Raw genomic sequence first — 16,781 nt, 5'->3', positions numbered from 1 at the left:
GAAGTGAGCTTTGTGGTATAAAGGCATTCCATGAAAAGAATAAGAGAGAGACCAATTGTCCACACTGAAAGCAAACCAATGTGTAGGTCGATTTTTATATTGACTGGGAAAATTTTTGTACTCCCGTCCTAGTATTGGTGTTTTTAAAACTAGTTTTGTGGTGTGTGTGTGTGTGTGTGTGTGTGTGTGTGTGTGTATAACATTACATTTTTGAAACCTTTTCTAAAATAGTGTGTTTAAGTATTTTGGGTTTTAATTGTGAAAATCCTTATCAGACTATGACAGTTTATCGAGTGTTGTATCTAGTGTTGACATATAACTCACTGTCAATTAATCTCTGTCCTCTCCACAAACATTGTTACTGTTGTTGTGATGGGGCTAGTTACTGTGTTCAGACACCATAGCACAGACTTGTCTGGACAATAAGGTGGTTCTCTAGAAGCCTTCTGAACTTGGGGATATTAGTTGTTATCCATTATGACCAATATGAAAATTATTCAGTGCACTATCTCCTTGTAAAACATAGGATGATATTTAAAGAAAATTTGATATTTTTATTATTCATCTATTCTGTGTAAGAAAGTGAATGAAAATTATTTTCTTTCTTAAAGCATCCTTTACCTTTCATCTGTTCTGAACATTGTAGAGGTTGTGTCTGTCTAGTCATGAAATCATCTCACTGACGTGAATTTCTTCTCTGATCAATTGCTGTACTTCCAGCTAATTCCAGGAATAATAGATACATTGTCTTTTAACCAAATGCTTGTTCATTATTGACACCCAGTTATAGTTTGTGAATAATATCATAATAAGAACAAAAGTGAAGAGAAGTAGAACAAATTTATGTTCTTTTATGAAATATTATAAAAATGTGAAAACTTGCATTGAAATATAAGTCACTGTAATATGAGTATTGAATTACAAATTCCCCCAAACTTAATGAATGTACAAGCAATACTAATGAATATTTGAGTACAGCTATATTTAATGAGAATATTTTCCAACTTTGTTTAAAGCTTTCAGAAAACATTTGATGTCACTAAATCAATATGAATAGTCATGCAGCTTCCAATTTTAAAATCAGAAGTTATCACAATTGGGTGAATTCAGACATGTCTTAGAAATAAATACTAAGAGATGAAGTCATTAAATATTTTCTCGCAGCCTTCCCATAATAACCAAATTGATCAATATGATGATTTCTTGGCATATTATAATTATCTCATGGTTTAGAAATGAGTGTTATATTCTTGGGATCTAGAATTTTAGGAAGTTATAAAAGAAGTTCTTTTGAGAAATTCCATCTCAAGACAGAAACAAAACATTCAATCATAGTATAATATATACACATAAAAATAATTGAGGCAGTTGTGGCCTGTTTCTATTAGAACAGCTCCTTAAGAAACTAGAAAAGAATGTGTAGGCCTTAAATATGCCATAGTAAAATGCCATGAGTTTATTATATATGCAACTTCCCTGTGGTTTCTGGGAAATAGTTTTCATGTGGTCATCCCCTGCCTCTGGCTCATACAACTTTTTTCTGCCCTCTCTATTCCTCTGAGCTTTGAAAGAACAGTATAACCTAGATGTATCATTTCCCCAAATATCTTATTCTCTGTAACCTGACAAGTTGTGGGTTTCTATTAATCTCAAACTATTAAAAAAAAGTTTCTCTAAAGGTTAAAAGATGTACTAATATTGGTGAATAATGATACAGTTCTAGTTTGGTTTAATACTAGTAACAGAAGTAGAATTTCTCCTAGGGCCTATGAGCTATCTGTAGGCTTTTAGCTCAATAATCATGCCAAGTATGTGTTTCAACTTGTAGAGTGTGCGTTAATGCCAACCAGAAATTGGTTGGTTACTCTCCTGACATTACTCTCCAATGGGTGGCTATTAAAGCAGTGGACATGTTTTGCCAGTCTGGTCATTAGTGTAGTTCTCAAGGCTCACAGCTGGGTAAGAGTAACAAAATTCCAGCATGGAACGGGGAAATGGGAGTAATGTCCCACCCTTATTTAAGTAACTATTCACAGTTGATAGCTTCTTAAGAGGGAGAGATCTTTTCTTTAAATATATAACTTTTAGCATATCAACTACCCTCTGGCAAAAACCAAAAACACATTCTAGAATACATGAGCAGCACAAATTGTACTTGATGGAATTGAGGGGGAAAAAAAACAATGTTGGGTAAGTAGAGGAGAAGAAGGGGACATTGACCTGGGAGTAATTAGAAGAGTGGAAAGAATATGTTCAAAATACACTGTACAAATTTTTCAAAGACCTAAAATGAAAAAAGTAGATAGAGAAAATCTGACAAGGCTCCACCCCTGTGTGACAGCTACAAGAAAATAATGGCACTTAAGGAAAGGAGTCACACTTCTCCAGGGATGAACTCCCTGATAGGTTATCTAATCCTCAATGGTCACCAGTAACATTATATTCATATAAGCAATACTAAAATAAACTCAACAGATTGTAGTTGTATGTGTGTATGTATGGTTGAATGTATCTATGTATATGTGTATGTATTTATGTATGTATGTATTTATTGGTCACAAATTTTTGAGAAAGTGAGAGGATTTGGGAGGAGTTGAAATGCAGGTGGTGGTATGGAAATTATGGAAATATAGTGCTCCTGACTGACACTTTCAAGCAGCTGCTATTATAGCATATACTGTCATGCATGGAATAGATATAATACTAAAGTAATTATATGCCCTTTGTTAGAAAAAATGGAATAAAACTCACCTTTCTATATACAGTTTCATGTGTTCTAATTTTTTAATATTTTCAAAACTATTACTTTTTCCATTTTCATCAATTATATATTATCATATAATTCATATATATTTATAAATATATATATTTACATATATATAAAATATAAAATATTATGTTAAACATTTTTCTACCTTCGTGTCATATACGTTCTATAAAACTTATTTGTGCTATATTTATTGTGTGTGAGTGGTGTGTGTGTGCGCGCGTGTGTGTGTGTGTGTGTGTGTGTGTGTGCATGTGTGTGTTTTACACCTACATGGTCAGTATAGAATTTTTCTGCATAATCTACATATTATAACACCAGGATCCCTTTATATTTTGTGAGGATGTCCTCATGCGTCTGCACAATTTAAGAAGCACCTTTACTCCACTACTATTGTGAGCTACTTATCTCCAAATTCAAGTGTCCACATATAGATTGGGCTATTTGTAGACTCTATATTTTTCAGTGTTTTCTCACCTACCCTTGCATCTGGACCATATGCTTTAGAATTTGGCTTTTATATGCAGTGGAAGTCCTCCCACATCCCCTTCAAGGGAACTTTGTCTATTTTTAATCTTTGAATTTCTATATAAATTTTCAGAATATCCTGCCAGGTTCCATATGAAGCATTGCCATCCTTATTACCACTCCATTAGGTAAGTAGATGAATTTTGACATTGTGATATTTGCGTAAGGTTGAATCATACAACTTAACAGTGGTATAGATGACACATCAGTAAACCTATTTTAATTTCCCAGTATTGATTTAAAAGTATCTGTCATTATGTGTAGTTTTTGTTGAGTATTTATGAATCCACACCAAAAACCATTAGTTCTGGTGATTATGCACTATAAATTTTTTTCCAGTACAGTGAAAAGATGTTGAGACTCCTTTGAGTCTCTGGGCATGTGTTTCTTAACTGTTCCATGTATAACCTTGTTTAATATACCATTGATTACTTAATATTGAACTCACAGATTATCTTACTGTCACAGATATAAAAACAACTGTACCCAGTATTTTCTCCATGAAGAATAGTAAATCACCTTTTGTTTATGAATACTATATGCTATTTTCGTCATTACTTAGGGCAACATTAAATCACAATGTCACTAAGAAATGTGTAAAATGGAAAAGAGAAGCAGGCACCATGCAGAATGCAGGACAAATATGGACTGTATTGAAGAAACTGAACCAGGAGCATGAAGTCATTGCTTTGCCTCATGGGAGAATAGAGGTCTGCCACTCATTTTCCACCATTACAAACACAGCCACAGATGCCTCACAAAATAAATACAAGGATTCATTATTATTATTAAATAAATAAATTAGCATGCAAACTGCAAATAATGAAATAAATACTATTTGATACCTTGGATCATTTTAGATGATTTATGCTTTATTTCATTTTCTAGGTGTTTAAAATACAATTGATTTTTTAAAAAAATATGCTATGAATATGACCAGTCACATGTCTTAAGTTCATTTTTTAAATTCAAATTAGTTGAAATATCAGGACATTGTATATTAAAACTGGTTGTCTGTGAGGCTGTGTCCTGGCATGAGTGAGCTTAGGAATAAAGTAGGGACAAAGCACTCCAGGATATCCATGTTCTTCATTCTTTTTATTTTGTTGACCAAAGAAATATCAGCTGCCTTTCAGGAAATTATACAGCTGTTAGCTCAGACACTAAGTAGAAACTAAAGGACTTTATCCTAGAGAAAGAAGATAGCATACCTGGCTTTGTGTCTAGGCTATTACTTTTTGGGTATAGAAGTAGGTATTGTCACTATGTCTCTGCCTCTTAACTGTGAGTCTCCAATCAGTCATCAATATCTTCGCAAGAGGAGGTTTCTCATCCATTACATTAAGTTGGAACACATACCATGGACTTAATCATGGTTTCTGTCTATAGAACAGACCTCGGACATGCATGTGGTCTCCACTGCCAGCACATGCCACAAACCTTAGCATGGTTTCTGGAAGCAGTATGGACCATGAACACCAGCATCACACTTGGCAGCAGCACAGGCCCAGGACATCTGCTTGGTCTTTGGTGTTAACATGGGCCATGGATATCAACACTGCCCTGAAGCCTGTTTTTTATTTGTTTGTTCTTGTTTTTGTTTTTGTTCTAATGAAAGACAGAAAGGGAGCGAATCCAAAATTCTGAAAAGATGGGGAGGTACTGGAAGCAATATAAAGAAAGGAAACTGCTATCACTATATATTGCATGAGAAAATTGTTTATTCTCAGTAAAAAAGAAAAAAAATAAAAATAATTTAAAGATATAACAACAGAAGACAAAAGAAAAGAGAAAAAGACATAGTAAATATACTATGCTAGTATGTTACAGAATGATTCATTCTGTAAAGAAGTTTATGTGCAGTTCACAGGATCAGGGATGGGTAGAAAGAGAAAAATAAAAGAAAATTCATTGTTGAAATACGTAGTAGTCCAGAATTTTCTGAAATACATCCAGTTACAGATAAAAATACAGTTTGATAGAAAATTTGTATTTACCTATTCCAAAGTAAGTCAAAGGTGTCTCTAATGCTGTCACATCCTGCCAGATTTAGAAGCATTTTTGTTGAACATCACTGAATCTATATTATTTTTCAAATTTGTCATTGTTACTCATTAAAAAGATTATATTGATTTATCTCTGCCAACAAATTCAGGATTTTGTTCTGTTATCCATTCATCTCATACCTTAGAATAGATGTAAAGAGTACTTTATTATTTCAAAAATAAGTAATGCCTAGCAGCCCTTACTTGGGAGTTTAAATCTATTACATTCATATCCTGATGAATAAGATGAACAAGAGTGTTACATATGTGTCTTAGTTTAGTTTCTGCTGTTGTGATCAAATGCTGTGAAAAAAATAAACTTGAGAAATAAAGACTTTATTTGACTCACAAAGCAATGATTTATTCCATCACTGAATGGAAATTGAGGCAGCAGGAAGTGAAGCAGTGTCATTTTAGCTGTAGTCACGACCAAGAGCAGAGGTCTGTAAATTAATGAATCCTAGTGCTTAACTCACCTTTAGACAGGGAATGGTTATATTGGCTGCCTTAAATGAGATAATCCCCTGTGGACATTCACACAAGCCAAATAAATCTGAAAATATCTTACCAAGACTTCCTTGCCAGTTGAGTCTAGATGGTGTAATGTTAGAAATTAACAGTGACTATCACAGTATTACTTAGCAAATACTTGAAATTCAGTTGTGGCTTCATCTTATGTGAAGCTGGAAGTATTCTAAGTGAAATCAATCTGAAAATTTTTTTAGTGCACAGAAGACTGAAGATGATTGGAATTATTCATTTTAACATGCCATGCTTTAAAATCAATTCATTATTTCATTTATTTGTTTAGGACACATTTCTCTCCTTTCAAATCTTAAAGCAATTTATAAATAAAAATGTTTCTAGATATGAAATTAGACATACAACAAAAGTAGAAATCATTTTAAAACATCAGAAACCTGTTTCTAATGGACTTAACTAAATTAATAAAGTCATTGTGCAAATACGTTAATATAAATATTCCTAAATTTTTAGAAATATTTAAAATATCAATATAAATGGCTTCTTTTAAAACAACATAAAATACAGATCACAGAGAACATCAGAGAGCCATTTAGGAGGAGGCACAGAGCTGTGTGAATGAGCAATTTTATTTGCAGGCAGAAGCTGTTCAGGATTTTCTAAGTGTTATTGTCCAAAGCAGTGGCGAATCAAGGAAGAGCAGAGAGGAAGGTAACATGGGTTATGTGAATTGCTGAGGCTTCCCAGTGCTGGAAGAGTCATTTGCTCAGATGACAGTAGATGGGCATGGTCGCCACTAGCCTCCATTGCAATGGAGAACAGAAGTGCTTCACTTCAGAGCTGAAGCAAGAGCTTCTCCAGGAGGCTTTCTCCTGGAGTCTCAGGGTGAGGTTTATAAAGGAGGATACATGTAGGTTGTACTGTGCCCGTGATGAGCAATGATTTATGACTTAAGTATTTGTCCCTTGTTCCTTAATAAATGTATGAGATGAGACATGCATTTGCGAAATGCATAATACTATGGACCAAGCTCCCATGCATCTAGTACGTAGCTGATGTACTTGTATAAAATGGAAAATCGTTCATTTAAACACTGCTCAAATTAAGGCAATAATCATATTCTAGGAATAAAGCCACAACTTTCCTTGGAATTTGAGTTTCTAATGTATAGCTACCATGAGAATCAACATGCTATATCTAAATAAAAACTTTTAGAGATGCTAGAGCTTTGTAAGTCTGCCAGAGGTTTACTCTGTCCACTGAATAAAGCTTCTCTGTATTTTCTGATGAGGGAAGTAAATTTTTGCAGATGTACTGGCCATAATGAATGGTAGTAACTGTCCTATACCCAAGAGCATGAGCTGGACCCTCCAAAGCATGCAGGTAGTATCTCATCATATCAAGAACCCAGAGAACTGGGCATGGAGCTTCTCATCCGTGCTATGTAACATCTATTCCAAATTTCCCTGCTTGCTTCTAAACACTAGACACACCAGTGACATTAGTGTAAGGAGAAGGTACGACTTTCTGAGATCTTGTTTGTTCTTCCATGAAATATAATCATGTACATTCATGGAAGGGATTAGTAGAGCTGGTGTTTGAAAGCTATTCTGGGTTATTCAGAGTAGAGAATGATCTTTTTCTCCATGGGTCTTCCTGCAAACACTGTCATGCATCTGTGGCCTGTCATGTTTCACCATGAGGTTCTGATCCTAGAGTGTTGGAACTGAATCTTTACCTCACCAGATATAACCACATCCTCTGTCCCCAGGATTTATGAGGACCTTTGAAGGTTAGGTTGTGGCATACTTGTTAACCTAAGATCATTAGTTTCATAGATTATATTTCATAATATTTAACAATATTTATTTATCCCTATAGATATCAACTTTCCATGAAGCATCTTCAAAAACAATGCATGTAGCCCAAAATGTCATTCATCTCTGAGAAAGTTTACATAAAAAATAGTCTAGTAAGCATTCTTACAATGGATTTTTGTTTTTTAAAAAAATGCAAAACAGTACTGGGCAGAGCAATTTTCTTCATAAGCCCTAACTGCACAAAAGGCCTCTTTCCTAGACCAACTCATTCCTGTCAGTTTCATCTGAGACTAAGGCACTATACAAAGTCTCCCTAACCATGCCATTTTATAACTGTTAGTCGCTACTTAAGGCTGGCAGTATTAAACAAAATCTATTAGATTAAGGTATTTTAAAATGTCTGTTTGTCTTCTTTAGCTAAGATTTCTTGGTGCAAGTTTAACATACCCACAGGTGTTCCAATTCATCACATATTTTTCAGATCTATGCTTCATGACCTTGAGCTAACATGGCTCAAACTAGGACCTCTATACTTCCTTCTTGAACTATGAACTTATTCTGAGCATGAACAGAGATGATGAATTTAATTGAGTTTGCTAAGAAACGTGATAAAGCCACTCCCAAGAACTTTGCTACATGAGCTGATGAAGTTTCTCTAAGTAAAATCCTCATGTCACTGTTCAAGCTTGATGTCATCAAGAGGCATCAGAGATAAGGATCATGTTCTTCTTACCACTTACAGTGATGGCATTGTACCCAACAAGCAGTGAGATCATAGGATCCAGTAACAACATCAGAGCTAGAAACTTCTGGTTTTATGTCTCATTTCTATCTCTGCAACTTCTCATTCTGCCAGCTGCCCAAGTAATAACACAGAGATATTTTTATTAAGTATAAATGTTTGGCCTTAGTTTGCTTAGTCACATCTCACTCTTGTAACTTATATTACCCCCTTTGGTTCTAACTTATGCTCTGCCATGTGGGTCATTAGCTCTTCTCAGTACCAGCACCAGTTTCTCCATCTGAGTCTGGCTGGTGAATCCCTTTGATTCTTTCCAAGAATTCCTTTCTCTTTTGGAAGTTCTGCATTTCCTCTCCGGTCTTGCTATTGGCTGTTGAGCTCTGTGTTAAACCAATCAGAAGGTGATGGAGAAGATATTTACAAAACATCAAAATACAAAGACAACATTTACATATTCCACAAGAGATTGTCCCAAAATAATAAACAAAAGTTCATGTCAAGCACATGTTTAAGTGCCCAAGAACTTTCAATATGCTTCTTGGTGTTCATTGACAGGATGCTATCACTTTGTAATATGGGATGAAAGATATGTAGCTCCCATGCTTTCTTCATTTCTTTTCTTCAGCGGGATTCTCTAATCATTGGTTCCCACCAATGACCTCCTCAGACATTCCAGCCATCTATTTGTTTACCCATGTTACCCTTTATACTGGAAGGCATGTGTATTCTGCACCTAGGAACTTTACTTGCATGGATTCAGAGGGCTTGTTCCTTCTCACTCAGATCTCAGAGCAGACACTTCCTCTGGCAGTAGAACTCCTTCACTCCCTACTTCCCTTGCTTCCCTTTTCTCTCCTCACACCTTTGAATGTCTTTAAAATAATCACCACTTTGTAAAATCCACATGGCTTATTCATATAGGAACCGTGTCTGTACATTCTAAGGGGACAACGAACATTCCACATCTTGATTGCTTCTAAGTTCCCGGTGGGAAATGGGCACAGCCACTGTCAGTGTGTAGTGTGACTGTGAAGGCTGCGCACAAGGGAAGCTCAACAAGTTGAAGTGTCACTTGGGGAAAACAGTCTTGAGATTTTATAGCTGTCAACCTGTTTGTTTCTGCTTTCCGAGTGCAGAGGTAAGGAGACCAGCTGCTTCATACTCCTCCTGCTGGCTTCTCCCCTTCAACTGTAAGCCAAGATAAATCCTTTCTTTGTTTGTTTTTATTTTATTAATCATTTTATTCATTTACATTTCAAATTATATCCCCCTTCCTGTTTACCCCTTCACAATTCCTCCATCCCAATGCAAGAGCTAGGGAAAGGACTGAAGGAGCTGAAGTGGGATTGCAGCCCCATACACTATCAACTAACTGGACCACCCAGAGCTCCCAGTGACTAAACCACCAACCTAGGAAAATATATATGTTTATGGATTCTTGATCCAGATACATATGTAGCAGAGGATGGCCTTATCTGAAATCCTTTCTTAAGTTGCCAATATGTTAATTATTTGGTCACATAAATGGACAAAGCAACTAAGACATGAATGTTCAATAAATATTTGTGGGAAAGCTTAGAGTACCCAGAGGTGAAAATGGACAAATAGGTACTGGTACCAAATACATAAACTTTATATTATTCTTATTTTTCACCTCTTTTCCTTTTTCACATTATTCATTCATAAACTTAATGGGGGCTGCATTGTTCTTCTTCCTTTATTTGATTTAACATACAAGAAATGGATGAAATATAGAAATTTAATACACTAACAGTGAGGAGACTGGCCATGAATTTCTTCACCAAAAAATTATTTCACCAAATTTTCAGATAGAAACATAGGCCAACTGAGTCTAAAAACAGCATAGTGATGCTATTGGGGGAAATGTGGCTGCTACCTGAGGACTGGTCCTTGAAAAGAATCACCAAAAGAAAAAGTAGTAATGCCTTTCTCTTCACAGGTATTCTCTAGTCTCATTTTAATTCAGGGACTGTTAAGAATTCAGCTTAAGCTCAACTTGAACATTGTATTGATTTGTTCAGCACTATTCACAACGATCATTTATACTCACAAGGTATGCTACTGACTGGCATTATTAGGTGAAAATGGATTCTAGCTGAAAAGAGAAAAAATAGACATATATTGTGGAGCAATTACCATATAAATGGACATTAACAATCTAAAAGGCTCCTCCACATAAAATTAGTGAAACTGATCTTTTAGGGTGTTATTTCTGAGACTCCAAGTTGAAATGTTATTTTGACTCTGATATTTTCTTGCACTCGCAGAGGAAGAAAATCCTAAAGGAGAGTTCAGAACATTCAGGTGTCCCCATGACAGCTCTGGAATATGAGAAATATACTATATGGTTATGGTGGAAAAATACTTTCCAATTTTAGTGTGAAAACTAAAACAACTTATCATGCACACCAAGCTAACACCATAAATTGTCTTGGGGTGTCTACGGCTGTGACAAAACATCAGAATGAAAGCAACATAGAAGGGTTTATTACAGTTCACCAACTGAGGGAAATCAGAACAGGGACTCAGACAAGGCAAGGACCCAGAGGGAGGAAATGATGGAGGATTTATGGCCATTGGATTACTGCTCATAGATTGCTAAACTTGTTTCCTTATCACCTCTATGACCACCTGGGCATGACACTGCCCACAATGAGCTGGGTCCTGCTATGTCAATAATGAATCATAAAAATGCGTCACAAGCTAGTCACTAGGACAATCTGGTAGGGACATTTTCTCAACTGAGATTCTCTCTTCCAAAGTTGCCCTTGTTTGCATCAAGCTGACATAAGTCTAGCCAGTACAATGGACCTATTCCCAGCAAGGCAAACAAACACATATATGTTTCATCTCTTAAGAATATAAATATTGCAATATATAGCATATGTCAACCTTTAAAACTCTCTGTCTTTAAAATTTAAGCACTTTAAAAGTTCAGTCTTAAAACATATCTAAAGTACCCTTCAAGTTCAACATTTCTCTAAAGTATCCAAACTTTCCTTTTTTTTATTGGATGTTTTATTTACATTTCCTATGTTGTCCCCTTACCCCATCCCCCACCCACCCAGGAACCCCCAATCCCCTCACCCCTCCTCCTTCTACTCTGTGGATGTAACCTCTATCTACCCCCCCCCGCACTCCCACCTCCCTCAAACTGTGAGTAAAAGAAACTAATCAACCTACCAAACAAAAAACAATCCCAACCGTCTTTCCATTGCTTTTGTGGAGGATATGTCACAGTAACAAGACAGTACTGAATACATACAAATTATAAAAGACTGAAGGTTTTCATTTATTTCTCTGTCTAATTAAAACTTTATAGAGGAGCCTCTGCAATTAACTTGACAGGATATTATATTTCCAGACGAGTTTATAATATGAAATAAATGCAATCATTGGGGGTGTGAGTCCTTCTGCTGATAAACGGGTCATTAATATTCATCTTTCTTTGCTTTGTTGTTCTTTGTTCATCGAGGAAGTGAGTTAAAATCATTTTCATAATAAAGTATTTAAAAGTATAAATATTGCAGTTCTATTTTATCCTTTTCATATAACTCTTGAAATTATTTTTGTAACCTTCTAAAAAGTGAATTGAGAATATTTATCTAGGAATATGTCAATTAAAAAATAAAAAGCTAAAACATTAGATTGTTTTCTTTTTATTTCCAAATTCTATTTGTTATTATTTATCTAATAATTTTTGCTTTGTTGTTGAACATACATTTTATTTTGTGTTCATAGTTGAACAGTTGAAACATTTTAGAAAGGAAATTAACACATGTGGCACAGATTATAACTCTGAATAGGGCAGTTGTGTAAGTGTCTTCCCCCAGACTCTCAGCTAAATCTGTGGACTGCATCTCTTTTATTATAGACTGCATCTCCTCTGTTGTAGGCTGCATCTCCTTTATTACAGGGTGTGTCTACTATGCTGCAGGGTGCATTTCCTCTGCTGTAAGCTGCATCTCCTTTGCCATAGCCTGCATTTTCGCTGCTTTAGTCAGGATGCAAGGCTATGTGGAGCTCTTCCAAACAGACAAATTTCCTGCAAGCATATAGATTACTAGTATAATTTACAGAATCTTTAAATGTTAATACAATTGCGCCTCACCCATAATAATCATAAGGATTGCATGTTATTCTGTCAAGAGTTCAAGTTTCTACTTGTTGCTATAACAGTTGGATCCCTCATCTATAAGCAAATTAGTGGCTTAGTCATTTGCTATATTGTCTCATCCTAGACAAATTGTATATTCCATCCTGTCGCTGACTCAGAGATTAAAGCTTTGAGTGAGCTGTTCTCAACAGTGTCTAGAAATTCAAACAAGTGCTAGGTCTTAGTGAATACTCAGCAACAATCCCATATCAGGCAGTTGACACTATATCCAACATGTTTGAAGACATTTTTTTTCTCAATGTGTGCTTACTCGCACACTGGAGCTAAATATTTTGAGGATGTAGTTAGATAGATGCATTTTTCTCTTTCTCTTTATTGAAGGGAATTCCTATAACACATAGCCATCTTAGAGCAAGCCCTTTGGCTACAATCTGCATCTTCTCTGGGCTGTACTGCCAGCTCTTCCTACCTGTAAGTCCAGTCATCCTTTGACTGTGTTCAGCTCACTGTTCTGACACGATATTGAACACACTTCTGTGTTCCCAAAACTCATAGACAAGTCTGGTAACAGACTTTCCTGGAACAGTTTCAGAACTCTTGGGCAAATTACAGCAGAGAGCACTGGACAGTGGTGTGGAGGTCCATACCAGTCTATGAGAAGCAGCCAATGTAACACTCTTCAGATCATATTGAGGTGAGAAACAGGGCAGACTTAGGTCCAGAAGGCCCTGTGTACAGGCTTCAGAATTAGCAAATAAAGAAAACTAGCTCTCAAAGAAAAATGCAGGACCAAGCCTACGTTTACTAACCCAGGCCACTGCTCCATGAAATGGGGGAACTCCAGAATCTGAAGGTGATTTAACACATATAACTCATACTCTTGAGTTGAGACTATACAGGTTAATGAGAAATTACATATACATACAAAATTTTGTTGAATTATGTCATGGATAGAGCATATCCCTTCCTCAAATTCTACCAATCAAAACAGCCAGTTTCAGCTGAGACCAAATCAGGGAAGAAACTTGACATCAATCTGTGGCCTCCACATGTAAGGATAGTAACAAATATATGTACCAACACACACACACACACACACAAACCAACCAACCAACCAACACACACACACAGTCACATACACACAGCTACACACAAACACATACACACCACCTTTATTCTAATTAACACCCTACCCAGACATACGAAAAACTTTACGAGTTGATCAAGGTGATCAAATATTAAAATTCAAGCCACATTTGAGAATCTGTGAGCCACTCTGACCGCCTTATACTCCTCGTGTGGTTCAATGCTCAACAACTCTCTTTGGGGGGCCTTGTGAAATGTACAGGAATCTGGGCTTCTTCCTAGTTTTGGTGAACTGCGTAGGGGAGTCTTATTGCACACAGTCCATGAATGGCTCCTTGCTCTTATAAAAGCTCTACTATACTTCTCCACTCGTTGTATACTACTTAATGCAGACTGACAAATAATGAGTCACTGTGTCTTTAATGATCACAACAGTATCCTGAGAACATTGTTTTGGGGGGCTTATCTACTACAATTTGACATTATTTATATCCATCTGTCATCTGCTTATTACCAATTATCCATCTCCCTATCTGAATGCCTACTCCGGCCCACTCTGCCTCACGTTTGGGGGCCAGGTGACCCAGTCAGCACTGTGCCACATTTGGGGGACAAGTGCTCTGGTCCGAAGGTCAGTCAACAGAGTCTAGCAAGAGAGTGGAGATGGAGGGGCAAGGGACGCAAAGAATGGAGACAAAACAGAAAGTCTGATCAAGTCCTGTTTATTGAAAGAAAATCATGGGTATATATAAGCACAAGCAGGAGAAAGCAGCTGAAGACACTTTACCATGAGTGCCTTGTAGCTGGGGGCACTAAACAACAAAGCAAGATATGTAAGAAAAACAAGATGTTTATCAGAGTGTGGGCTATTGAAAAACAAGTCTCTTGACAGGGTATTCGGCCAGAGATGGCTGCAAAGATGATAGCCACTTTCTGCTAGGATTTTGGTTCCCAACAAATACCTACCCTTGTAAAGTAGAATACTGTAGATTTTAGGGAATAAACAGCTAAGTATATTCTGTCCTTAGTTTTCTTCCAGTCTGACTAGATCAGGAAGAATGGCATGAATTTGATTATAATACAAGGCAAGAATGGTACTTAGGCCTCAGCCTGCTGTAAAAGAAAGGAATTTGGGAGATTAGAGAGCATTTTTCACAGATCTGTCACCTGGTTTTACATTCAATTAGATCCTTGTCATGTCTAAATACTTGACCCTACCTTTCATAAAGAATTTACACCTCATCCTTCTTTTCTCAAAAGGAGTTTCTAACTGAAATTAATTCATGGTCAAGCAAAATATGATTGCTTTACCCACTTATCACAAGCACATCTTTTCTTGTGGTTTAAAATGGCATTGAAATATAGTATGGAGATGCAGGGAAGCCAGGTTTAATGTATGACTCTACACATTCTTCACTTTTACTCCTCCATTTTGTGGTGAAGATTTTTAATGACCATTTAATGAAATACAAAAGCTAATTATTGACCTCCTGTTAAAAATAAAAACATGTTTTGAATATAAACCCATTTGGCTTGCACTAAAAATTTGTCCCTTGTTCCTTTAAGAATGCATATAATACAGTAAATAATTTCAGACAAAATATTTCAATAACTTTCTTTTTTACTTTAGTTAAGGGTTTTTTTCCTCTTCAAGTAAACAATTTCATTTCATGTTACATATTCAGTGACAAAGAAGAAAAGTTAGATTCCACAATGTTGGGTCTGTTTTACACAAGTCTTTTAGAAATAATAGTAGGCTTTTAAGCCTGGGGCTTCTCAAAATCCACATTGCAAATAGTTAAACAGATGAAGGTAAGCATTTTCTTTTTGTTTATCTTTTTAATTGGATATTTTCTTTATTTACATTTCAAATATTATCCTCTTTCCTGGTGCCCCAACCCCAAAACCTCCTATACAATCCCCCTCCCCTGCTTCTATGAGGGTGTTCCCCCACCTACCCACCCACTCCAGCCTCCCTGCCCTCAAATTCCCCTACACTGGGGCATCAAGTCTTCACAAGACCAAGGGCGTCTCCTCCCATTGATGCCCAACAAGGCCATCCTCTGCTACACACGTGGCTGGAGCCATGAGTCCCTCCATGAGTACTCTTTAGTTAGTCCCTGGAAGCTCTGGGGGGTCTGGTTGGTTGATATTATTGTTCTTCCTATGGGATGGCAAACCCCTTCAGCTCCTTCATTCCTTTCTCTAACTCCTCCATCGGGGACCCTATTGGGTACCCTGTGCTCAGTCCAAGGGTTGTCTGTGAGCCATCCCCTTTGTATTTGACAGGCTCTGGCAGAGCCTTTCAGGAGACAGCTCTATCAGGCTCCTCTCAGCATGAATTTCTAGGGATTTACAATAGTGACTGGATTTGGTGACTGTATGGGATGGATCTCTAGGTGGGGCAGTCTTTGGATGGCCTTTCCTTCTGTCTCTGCTCCACACTTTTTCTCCATATTTGCTCCCATGAGTATTTTGTTGCCATTTTTAAGGAGAGAAGCACCCACACTTTGGTCTTCCTTCTTCTTGAGCTTCATGTGGTCTGTGAATTATCTTGAGTATTCCAAGCATTTGGGTTAATATCCACTTATCAATGAGTGCATACCATATTTGTTCTTTTGTGATTCAGCTACCTGACTAAGGTTGATATTTTCTAGCTTCATCCACTTGCCTAAGAATTTCATGAAGTCATTGTTTTTAAAAGCTGAATAGTACTCCATTGTGAAAATGTATCACATTTTCTGTACCCATTGAGTTGCAATATTGATGGGAATTGCATTGAATCTGTAGATTGCTTTTGGCAAGATGTCCATTTTTACTGTATTAATCCTGCTAACCCAAGAACATGGGAGATCTTTCCATCTTCTGAGGTCTTTTTCAATTTCTTTGTCCTGAAACTTGTCATACAGTTCTTTCACTTGCTTGGTTAGAGTCACACCAAGGTATTTTATATTATTGTGACTATTGTGAAGGGTATTGTTTCCCTAATTTCTTTCTCAGACTGTTTATCCTTTGAGTAGAAGAAGGCTACTGATTTGTTTGAGTTAATTTTATATCCAGTCACTTTGCTGAAGTTATGTATCAGCTGTAGGAATTCTCTGGTGGAAGTTTGGGGGTCACTTATGTATACTATCATATCATCTGCAAATAATGGTATTTTGACTTTTTCCTT

This window comes from Grammomys surdaster, unplaced genomic scaffold (assembly GCF_004785775.1).
Source record: "Grammomys surdaster isolate TR1022 unplaced genomic scaffold, NIH_TR_1.0 189, whole genome shotgun sequence".
In the NCBI taxonomy this organism is placed as follows: Eukaryota; Metazoa; Chordata; class Mammalia; order Rodentia; family Muridae; genus Grammomys; species Grammomys surdaster.
This window is presented reverse-complemented; position numbering follows the sequence as displayed.